Source organism: Oncorhynchus keta, chromosome 33 (assembly GCF_023373465.1).
Source record: "Oncorhynchus keta strain PuntledgeMale-10-30-2019 chromosome 33, Oket_V2, whole genome shotgun sequence".
NCBI classification, from domain to species: Eukaryota; Metazoa; Chordata; class Actinopteri; order Salmoniformes; family Salmonidae; genus Oncorhynchus; species Oncorhynchus keta.
Window position 1 is genome coordinate 5,357,358 of NC_068453.1, and position 9,680 is coordinate 5,367,037.

Consider the following 9,680-nt stretch of genomic DNA (forward strand, 5'->3'; position numbering starts at 1 on the left):
CAACCTATTGTGTTTTTTGTGTGAAAATTGGTAGCCAGCAGGAAGCCTACATAGCTACAGTACGTATTTTCCTTTCTGCAACTTCTACAGAGAACGTTAACCATTATATTGATGAAAAGGAATTTGGACACACAGTTGGTGTTTACCATCAGTGGCATTAAAAAGCCTTCACTACCATAATGGTATAAAGGCATTGACTCTGAAACGGCCTATAGGGAGGAGGTAAGAGACCTGGCAGTGTGGTGCAAAGACAACAACCTCTCCCTCAACGTGAGCAAGACAAAAGGAGCTGATGGTTGACTATAGGAGAAGGAGGGCAGAATAGAACCCCATTAACATGGACAGGTCTGAAGTGGAGAAGTTGAGTTTCAAGTTCCTTGATATCCATATCCTCAATGAACTATCATAGTCAAAAACACACCAACACAGTTGTGAAGAGAGCATGATAACACCTTTTACCCCTCAGGAAACTGAAAACATGGGTCCCCAGATCCTCAGTTATACCTCTGCACCATCAAGAGCATCCTGGCCGGTTGCATCCCCTCCTGGTATGGAAACTGCTCGGCATCTGACTGTAAGGCGCTAATGAGGGTGTATCGTCGGACGGGGCCACAGTATTTAGGTTGCAATAGTTTGTGTAGGGGGGTTAGGGTCAGTCAATTAAACCTGGAGTATTTCTCCTGTCTTATCTGGTGTCCCATGTGAATTTAAGTATGCTCCCTCTAATTCACTCTCTCCCTCTCCCTTCTATCCCAGAGGACCTGAGCCCTGGGACCATGCCTCAGGACTATCTGGCATGATCACTCCTTGCTGGCCCCAGTCCACCTGATCGTGCTGCTGCTCCAGTTTGAACTGTTCTGCCTGCAGCTATGCAACTATGACGTGTTCACCGGACGTGCTACCTTGTCTCGGACCTGACATTTACTCTTGAGGTGCTGACCTGTTGCACACTCTAGAACCACTGTGATTATTATTATTTGAGCCTGCTGGTGATATGAACGTTTGGCCATGTACTGTTATAATCACCACCCGGCACAGCCAGAAGAGGATTGGCCACCCCTCATAGCCTGGTTCCTCTCTAGGTTTCTTCCTAGGTTCCTGCCTTTCTAGGGCGTTTTTCCTAGCCACTGTGTATCTGCATTGCTTGCTGTTTTGGGGTTTTAGGCTGGGTTTCAACATCGGCTGATGTTGTAAGTGATTTATGAATCAAATTTGATTGCTGACGGCCGAGTACATCACTGGGTAGAACCTTCCTACCATCGAGGACCTACTGTATATACTAGGCAGTGTCAGAGGAAGGGCCAAAAAATTGTCCAACACTCCAGTCACATTGTAAAGAAAGTAATTTCAATAGTATTGTGATATGTCATGGAGTAACAAACTTGAATTTGGATAAATTACAAACCTTGTGTAGACCATTCAAAAGCGTTCCGATACCTTGTCCAAGAAAAAACCCACGTTATGATAGCTTATAGACAGTACTAGGCAAATGAAGGGACAAAGTTCCAATATTAAGATTTTGGAATAACATTTCTAGGGTCTATTTGTTGGTAATTGGAAACACGCCACTTTCTAATTTCGTCCCCCGTTCCTAAACATATCCATCCTATAGTGTAGGTTTTGAAGATTCATAATCTCTGTTTGTAGTCATCAAAAGAAGATTGAGGAACGGTTGATGGACCCAAGAAGTACAAGCCCCCACACCATTCTCTAACCTCTGAAATGTTGTCTTTGATGTGTGCATTTTGAAGTACCCCTTAACAAGTAGTCTCTGTCTGTCTGGTAGAGTAGTGGTTATGGCGTTTGCTCTCCAAACCAGAGTTTGAGAGTTCAAATCTGAAGAGAATTTTTTTTTTAGAACCATTTTTTATTCTACCTTTTGTTGTCATGAAATAGCTAACTTGAGGTATGTACCCCCTAGTTCAAATCCCAGAGAAACAGTTAATGTAGCAACTTCTTTCTTGTTGCCTTTGTGGGTCTGAAAGAGCAAACCAGAGGTATATAGGGGAAAAGGGGCTAGTTCCCATCAAAAAGCAAGAATGAAGTGACACCTTGTTTCAAATGTAATTTCAATAGAGTTCTGATAGCATACTATGCTGTGGAGTAACAATACAACCATACTCTGCAAAAGCCAACTTTTACCTGGGGCCATTCTTTGTCGACCATTCAAAGGTGTTCCTAGTCTTGGTCCCCCTGAAGAAAGCCACATGTTAAGATAGTTTAAAAATAGGCTTCTAAACAAGTTGGAAGTGGTGGGTGTGGTGTCAGAATGATATCTAATTGACTGATTGACAGTGACTTGCTGGTGACTTTTGTCCATTTGCAATATGTTTAAACAGTGAAGTACCATCACCAAAGTGACAATCTGAAATCAACCCAAACGAGCAATGGAGAGGACCCACTATCACTGCCCGGCCATCCTGAGTTCATCAGGCCAGTCAATTTTGCATTTCTGCAGTATTTTTGAGCATGTCAAATTATTGAATGCAAATGGACATAAAACCCTGATTTGGCACTTTTCAAATCTTTCATATTGCATTTGGCCCCAAAAAGTGACTTTTGACCTATGAAATCATATTGCAAATGGACAAAAACACATGCCTTATGCACAAGTTAAAAAAATATATATCATAAAATTGGACAAAAGTATATTCATATACAGTTCTTACAAGTGTAATTGACAAAACTCGAAAGAATTTCGGGGTGATAAGTTTTTGATTTTTTTTTCAGTTTTTCAAAAATGTTCTTTTGGATGTTGACTTGTGTTACATTTGCAATATGAAAAATCACGGTGGAGCGCACTCGCCATCTGTTGGATTTTTAAAGTGTTACACTTGGCATTTGCAATCAACATTGAATGAAACAACGCCGATTAAGTGGTATTGGACACAGTGTATATGGTTTGTCCAGTGTCAATGACTTCCCATTAATTTTTGTATATTTCAGGGTGTTCCCTTACCATTATTGGGGATTTCACCCGAGCGTCGGGAGCAGTTCTTAACCACACTAAGTCTTCCGTCAAGTGTTTCGGAAGATGGCGTGGTAGGACGGATGTGCCCGGGGGGTTCTCTCTCTGTAATGGGGCCCTGAGGATTCTCGGGGTCCATTGTGAGACCTCCGGATCAGCGATATTGCAGTGGTACAGAGGAAGCTAGCGATGTGGAGGGCTAGGTCTGTCTTTTTTATGCAAGGTCCTGGTTCTCAAGGTGGATGTATTGCCGTCTCTTTTGTATTTGGCGTACATCTACCCATTGCCGGCTTGTCTGAGGAGGCCTCTAGTGAGGCTTGTGTTTCAGTTCATGTGGGGTGGCAGGTACGAGTGTGTCGCCAGGGCATGCATGCTCTGTCCCATCAAGGAGGGAGGTAGGGGGTGCCACATCTCCCCCTCAAGCTGGACACAATATTTTTTTTCTTCTGTTAACGGAGCTTGCTCAGACGGTAATACACCCTCCTGCGGGTGTTCTTCTCGTACCAGGCAAGAAGCGTAATGGTGTGGTCTAACACGGGTCCTCGGGCGGAACAGCTGCCGTGGCACTTTGGCCATGCAGCCAAGTGGTTGCGTGCGCGCCCAGAGGTTGAAGTTGCCCGAGTAGGTTTAGATCACAGGCACCTGTATGAGGCGGTCAGACAGGCAGGGAGTCCGGCGCCTGTCGTGGGCATCTCGGCAGTGGTCTGGGAGGGAGTGCAGGCACGGGGCCTGGACAACAGGCTCAAGGACCTGAATTGGTTGAACCTCCACAAATGCTTGCCGGTACGTTCATTCATGTACCGGCATAGTTTGGCGCGATCTCCCACCTGCCCAAGATCCTCTTGTGGCAGGGAGGAGACTGTGCGCCATACCTTTTGGGACTGTGCCTTTGCCGGAGTAGTATAGTCTAGGGCACGGGTTTTGTTAGGAAGGGTAAGAGGGGATTTTGTTCTGATGTGGGCAAGGTTAGAAAGAGGTGTAGGGAGAGCGAGAGGGACGGATAGGGATAGGTTTCTGCTCTGGCTTCTCACGAGTCTCTTTAAGCGGGGGCTGAGGGAGGCCAGGCAGAACTTTGTCAAGACAGGGAGAGATTGGGGGGTGGAAGGAGATTTGAGGGGGAGGATGAAGAGGGAGGAAGTGGGGGCAGCATGCTGCCCGGGAGAGGTGGAAGGGGGGTTTAGGGCTGGGCTTCATTTAGATTTGTAAGGGGAGGGAAGATGCTACCCTGAGGTTTTGTTTGTCGTGTTCTTTTGGTATTTAAAAATGCATGATAATTATGATTTTGTAAAGAGTGAATGGCATTGAATGTAATAAAAAAAATATCAGTTAAATATCTGATACGTCCCCCATCGGGTGACTACATATTAAATTGATTTTATTGAATAGGGAGTCGGAAATGGGTCTTGCTCCGTCCGCTCCACGCATTGACCCAGTATTGCAGTACCTCCGGGAACGGTGCAACATTTGTCTCCCGTTGTCAAGGAAAAATAAAAATCCACAAAGCTATGTTAACAGCTAGCAGAAGAAAAGGAAAGAAAAGCGCCCTTCAATGGGGTCCCCCGTTTCCTTCCAAAAACATTTGGCCAGGATAGTGTGTGTGTGTGTGTGTCTCTGTCTGACTTTTTACCCACAGCCCTCAAACTTGGAAGAGTGGGTTCGGGAACCCGGCCTACAGGTTCTCGGGCCCCGACCTCTGACTTCCATACGACTCTGGTTTCTCTTCATTACGCACAAGCCTTTCGCCTTTTACTAAAGACTTCCGTGGAGAGGAACACTTACGAGTTCAACGTATTTTTGGAGGGGCTTTGATTCTTGCAGAGCCCGGTATCTTGTTTCAAGAGAAATTGACAGAGATGATGCCGAGACCTTTTGCTCCGGCGTTTGACTTCAAGCCGGCTGGCTGGCTGACCGGCGTATTTTTCCACTCAAAGTCATCGCTCAGGCAATTGAGTTCAAGCCCGACGACGGACGTATTTGCTGGGCATTGAACAAATAGTGGCACTAGGCGTGAAGAGCTAGTGACTTGAAAAAAAACACCTGCATGTCGCCAGGGAAACGTTGGGTGGGGGGGAGCCAGCTTTTGCCAACCCGCTGAGGTCTGATGAGACCCCCGGGTGCCCGGCGGGTGCAGGGGTCCATTTATGGGTTATCGCTTCTCTGCCTTTTGGCTCAGATCAAGCTCGGTACTGCGGTGCCTCAAAGCTCGCTGAGTCGAAAGCCGATGACCGGAGGGCGTAAAGGGCAGTTTCCAATCGTTTTTAGGGAACGTTTGGAATCTGTAGGTTCTCCGTGAGGAGATGGCCAACATTAACGATGGAGCTGGGTCGGTCCCTAGGACTGGACTTAAAAATACGATAGGTTTTGCTTGGAAGGAGGATGAGGGCCGGACACCTTCGCGAGGAGCGTGCTGATGGGGGCCCTAAAGCTTTGAGTACAAGAGGTGATGTGTCTACAGGGAAATGCGATTGAGGCGTACGATGTGACCTTCCACACTGAATTAATGTGCGATTCGACGATGGAACGAGCTAAGGCTGTGGCTAGGGAGAGGCCGCTGTCTTTCTTTAATGTGACGTGTCTAGCGAAGACGAACTTCAGGGTAATCAACGTACATATGTACAACCCCCATAAGGGATTACTTGAGTCGTTTCTGCGAAGTTACATCAAGGGCAAGGTATGTAAAGGATTCCCTGGGGTTCTGAAACGGCCAATGTCAATTCCAGGTTCTCCTTAGGCCGGATCAGGGAGATTTTGATGGCTTCCTCCATCCCCCGGCAAGTTTCTCGCTGGAGTTGGATAGAGGGATGCTGTTTTACACCCGCCAACCTCCGTACTGCAAAAAATGCAGAGAATATGGGCACGTTACAGCTGCCTGCAGTGCACAGAAGTGCCGGTTTTGCAAATCCGTAGACCAAGAATTACACAGCGCCAAAAGAGTTCCATGGGTGTGGTAGCAGACAACACCTGTACAGAGAGTGCCCGGGGAGGCAAGGCTTATACGCGGCAGCAGCGGCCGGGGGAAGGATGACAAGGGAAGGGCAGGAGAATGAATGTGGCCTAGGCCACAGTCGAGAAGACGAAGCGAGGAGGAGGGCGAGGGGAGAAAAGTATGAGCAACCCCTGTCCTTGCCAGTGCCACAAGTCGGGGGTCAGTCTGATGTGGAAGAAAAGGCCTCTGGGGTTTTGCGGGTGGTCCCGGAGACCCAGATGGCACATCACCCAAGGTGAAGGTAGAGGTTGGGGGAGCGACGGGTGAGATGGGCCCATCCCTTGATGCATTCTTCATTGACGAGGAGGCTTTTGGGGCCCTCGTGGGGGAGATTAGGGAGATGGTGGAGGTGCTCCAGGTCTCGCAGTAAAGGACGGAGGAATGGAGGTCCATCTCACCCTTACCGGCCACCCTAAGACAAGAGGGTAGCCTCTACAGCCCAGAGGACCCTGGAGGGAACAGGAAGAAGGAGGATCTCCATCGAGCTGGGAGAGGGCCAGAGCGGGCTGGAAGGGGTGGGGGAAATAGACAGTGCCGCTGAGGTGGATGGTGGCCTTAAAGACGAAAAACACCTGCCTGTCGCCAGGGAAACGTTGGGTGGGGAGGAGCCAGCTTTTGCCAACCCGCTGAGGTCTGCCGAGACCCCCGGGTGCCCGGCGGGTGCAGGGGTCCATTTGTGGCTCCTCTGCATTTTGGCTCAAATTAAGTGTGTGGCATGCCCGCTGCTTGATCAACGAAAAGAAGGTGATGGCGACTGGAGACTTTATGTCGGACCCTTCGGCGCGACTTTTGAATAGTATTTGGTTTGTCGGGAAAGAAATGGACGGAATGCAGTTCGTTATGGGAAAGAGTTTCGCAAAGGAATTCATCTTTGAATTTCTGGGAGTGACGACGGAATGAATCTACTGCGACAGAAATGTTCATGTACGGAATGCTTTCGAGGTCACCTTCACAGGGGGTACCTGTGTCAGGTAGCTTGGAACAAGTGCCTGGAACACAAGGACGAAACACCGATTTCCAACTTCAACGTGGAGCCTCTGTTCGCAAGTCGGTTAAGAACCATAACCGTGTGCATGCAAAATCTGTATGTGAAAGAATAGGATATTTGATCCTTCCTGGGTAAATACTGTGATGTATTGGGGGTTGGAACAAAATAAATGGATTACGATGGCATGTGGAATGGAAATACGCTGTACGATTTAGAACACGGGCGGGAGGAATTGAATATCCCCCAGCGTCCTTCTACATTGACGGGGTATTAAAGGGGTACCTTTTATTTCTATGGACAGCCTAAAACATGTAGAAGATGCGGAGAAGAGGGCCACATTGCAGCACTGTGCCCGAACACATTCTGTAGAAACTGTTTGGAGGCGGGTCATCTGGCAAGAGATTGTACAAAGAACAAATCGCGTAATCTGTGTGATTCAACTGCCCAGACAGACATAACCTACGCGGAAACATCAAGGTGGTATTGGACAAGATCACGAGAGACCATGCACCCGCACCTGAGAACCTCCCGAGGCCTCTTCCGGAGACTTCTCCGAGAAAGGCTCCGGATGATGTGTCGGAGCCCTATGACCGGGCGATAGATATGGCGATCGTACTGTTGAAAACTTCTGGAGAATCAGTGGGGTCCAAAATTTATTTGGGGAAGTCCTCTATGATGTACTGTGGCGCCTGGGAAGGGAGGCATAACTGTCTGTAAAGATGGGCAAAAAAATATTAGGGGGTGTATTTCTTTCAAAGGGACGGGATAAAGGAAAATTGGGAAGGAAAGATTGAAAAAGTAAAGGTAAAACTCAATATGTGGTAAAACTCAATATGTGGAAAAGCAGAAGGTTAACGAACAGCGGAAAGATCATGGTAATAAAAACAGACATATTACTAACCTTAATCTACCTGGCACTGGTGTTCCCAATCAACGCCAGGAGCAAAATTGTTGACAAGGTTTATATTTGCATTTATATGGGGCGGCTCATACGAAAGTGTAAAGAGAGAGATGTATGGGAAAGTATCAAAGGGAGGGAGGGACATCCCATGTCTGTCGGTGAAACGAGATAGTCTTTTCCTCAGATGTGTAAAACCTTTAAAGGACCTAAAACCTTCGGGTCCACTTTAAGAGGGATGATACCTTGGGAAAACAGGGTTCCGAATGCAGAACCTAAGTATTACGCACAGGCCATATCATTTCTGAAAATACACATAAAGGAAATGGAAAGAGGTTTTATTGGACCACAGGAAATTGTATGAAATTATAAGGGAAAATTGGGTGCAGAGATATGGGGCTGATCTGGGAGGGGATACAACCAAAATGGATGGATAACGAGTGCAAGGATTTGGGATGGCTGTGTGCTTTAAATAGGTTGGCCGTAAAGGAGAGGATGTATAGACATCTGCGCAGTGAACGCAGAGTGCCCACGGGAACACGGCCTAGAGTGCACAGTGTGTCTCGGGCCCTGACTTCCATACGACTCTGGTTTCTCTTCATTACGCACAAGCCTTTCACTAAAGACTTCCGTGGAGAGGCCCCAGAGCCCGCTGAGTCAAAAGATTTACGGGCATTTTCCGTGAGGAGATGGCCAATAATAGCAGTGCTGGGTCAGTCCCCATTAAGAATACAATCAGATTTGCTTGGAAGAAGGAATAGGAAATAAGAACGTCAGGATAGCCTAGTGGTTAGAGCGTTGGACTAGTAACCGGAATGTTGCAAGTTCAAACCCCAGAGCTGAGAAGGTACAAATCTGTTTTTTTGCCCCTGAACAGGCAGTTAATCCACTGTTCCTAGTTGAAAATAAGAATTGTTCTTAACCGACTTGCCTAGTTAAATAAAGGTAACATTTGTTTGCAAGAACCATGCTAATGAGTGCCTGAAGTGATGTGTCTGCAGGGAAACGCTATGGAGGAGGCATACGATGTAACGTTACACACAAAGTATGTGTGACATCGTAATGGATAGAGTCAAGGTGGCTGCTGAATAGAGGACATGTTCCTTTTTTAATACAACATGCCTGGCAAAGACAAACTTCAGGACTATCAACGTACACATGTACAATCTGCGTGTTGCGGACATAGCAATAGGGGCTTTCCTGAGTAGGATTTGTGATGTGATGTCGGGGGCGAGGTATGTGAAGGACTCGTTGGGGTTGGCCGCCGCCAGTTCCAGGTACTGCTGAGGCCAGATAAGAGGTTTTCATGGCTTCCTCCATCCCCGGCGGTCTTTTCACTGGGCTCAGACAGGGGCATGCTCTTCTACACCCGTCAACCCCCTTTTTGCAAGAGGTGTAGGTGTAGCTCCCTTCAGTAACCACATGCACAACCGGTCCTAGATTTTAACTGGCGGCTTTATTCTGTAGTTTTAATCCGTGAGAACTATAAAGTAAATGAAAAATACAGTTAAGCACACTCTTACAACCTTATCTTACGAGTGACTTATTAGCTTGGTATAACTGAAGTGCTTACATACATAACGGGTTCAGATTAAACACATGAATAAAGGAAAAAATACCTCATTGGCTGCTTATTACAGAAGGGAGGAAATCAAACTTCACACTTATTATTCCTGGCATGAATTCACACTTCATCTTAACATACACTCTTCAACCTTTATGAACTACACCCGATGACATGAAAACTTAGCAGCGCAGGATTGCCTACCCTCCAAAAGTGTGTTGCTACAATAAGGATCCCTGTTACAACAGTATTAGCTACGTAGTTCCGCTTGTATTA

General features: G+C 47.0%; 1 non-coding gene and 1 pseudogene across 1 annotated transcript; both read left to right on the forward strand.

Annotated features, from left to right (window-relative positions):
• Window positions 1-4,263: 4,263 nt before the first annotated feature.
• Window positions 4,264-4,434, forward strand: LOC118366434 (uncharacterized; annotated as a pseudogene).
• Window positions 4,435-4,673: 239 nt separating this feature from the next.
• LOC118366435 (U5 spliceosomal RNA) lies at window positions 4,674-4,790 on the forward strand. The gene has a single exon (XR_004821948.1). It is a non-coding gene; the product is annotated as a U5 spliceosomal RNA (small nuclear RNA).
• Window positions 4,791-9,680: the final 4,890 nt, after the last annotated feature.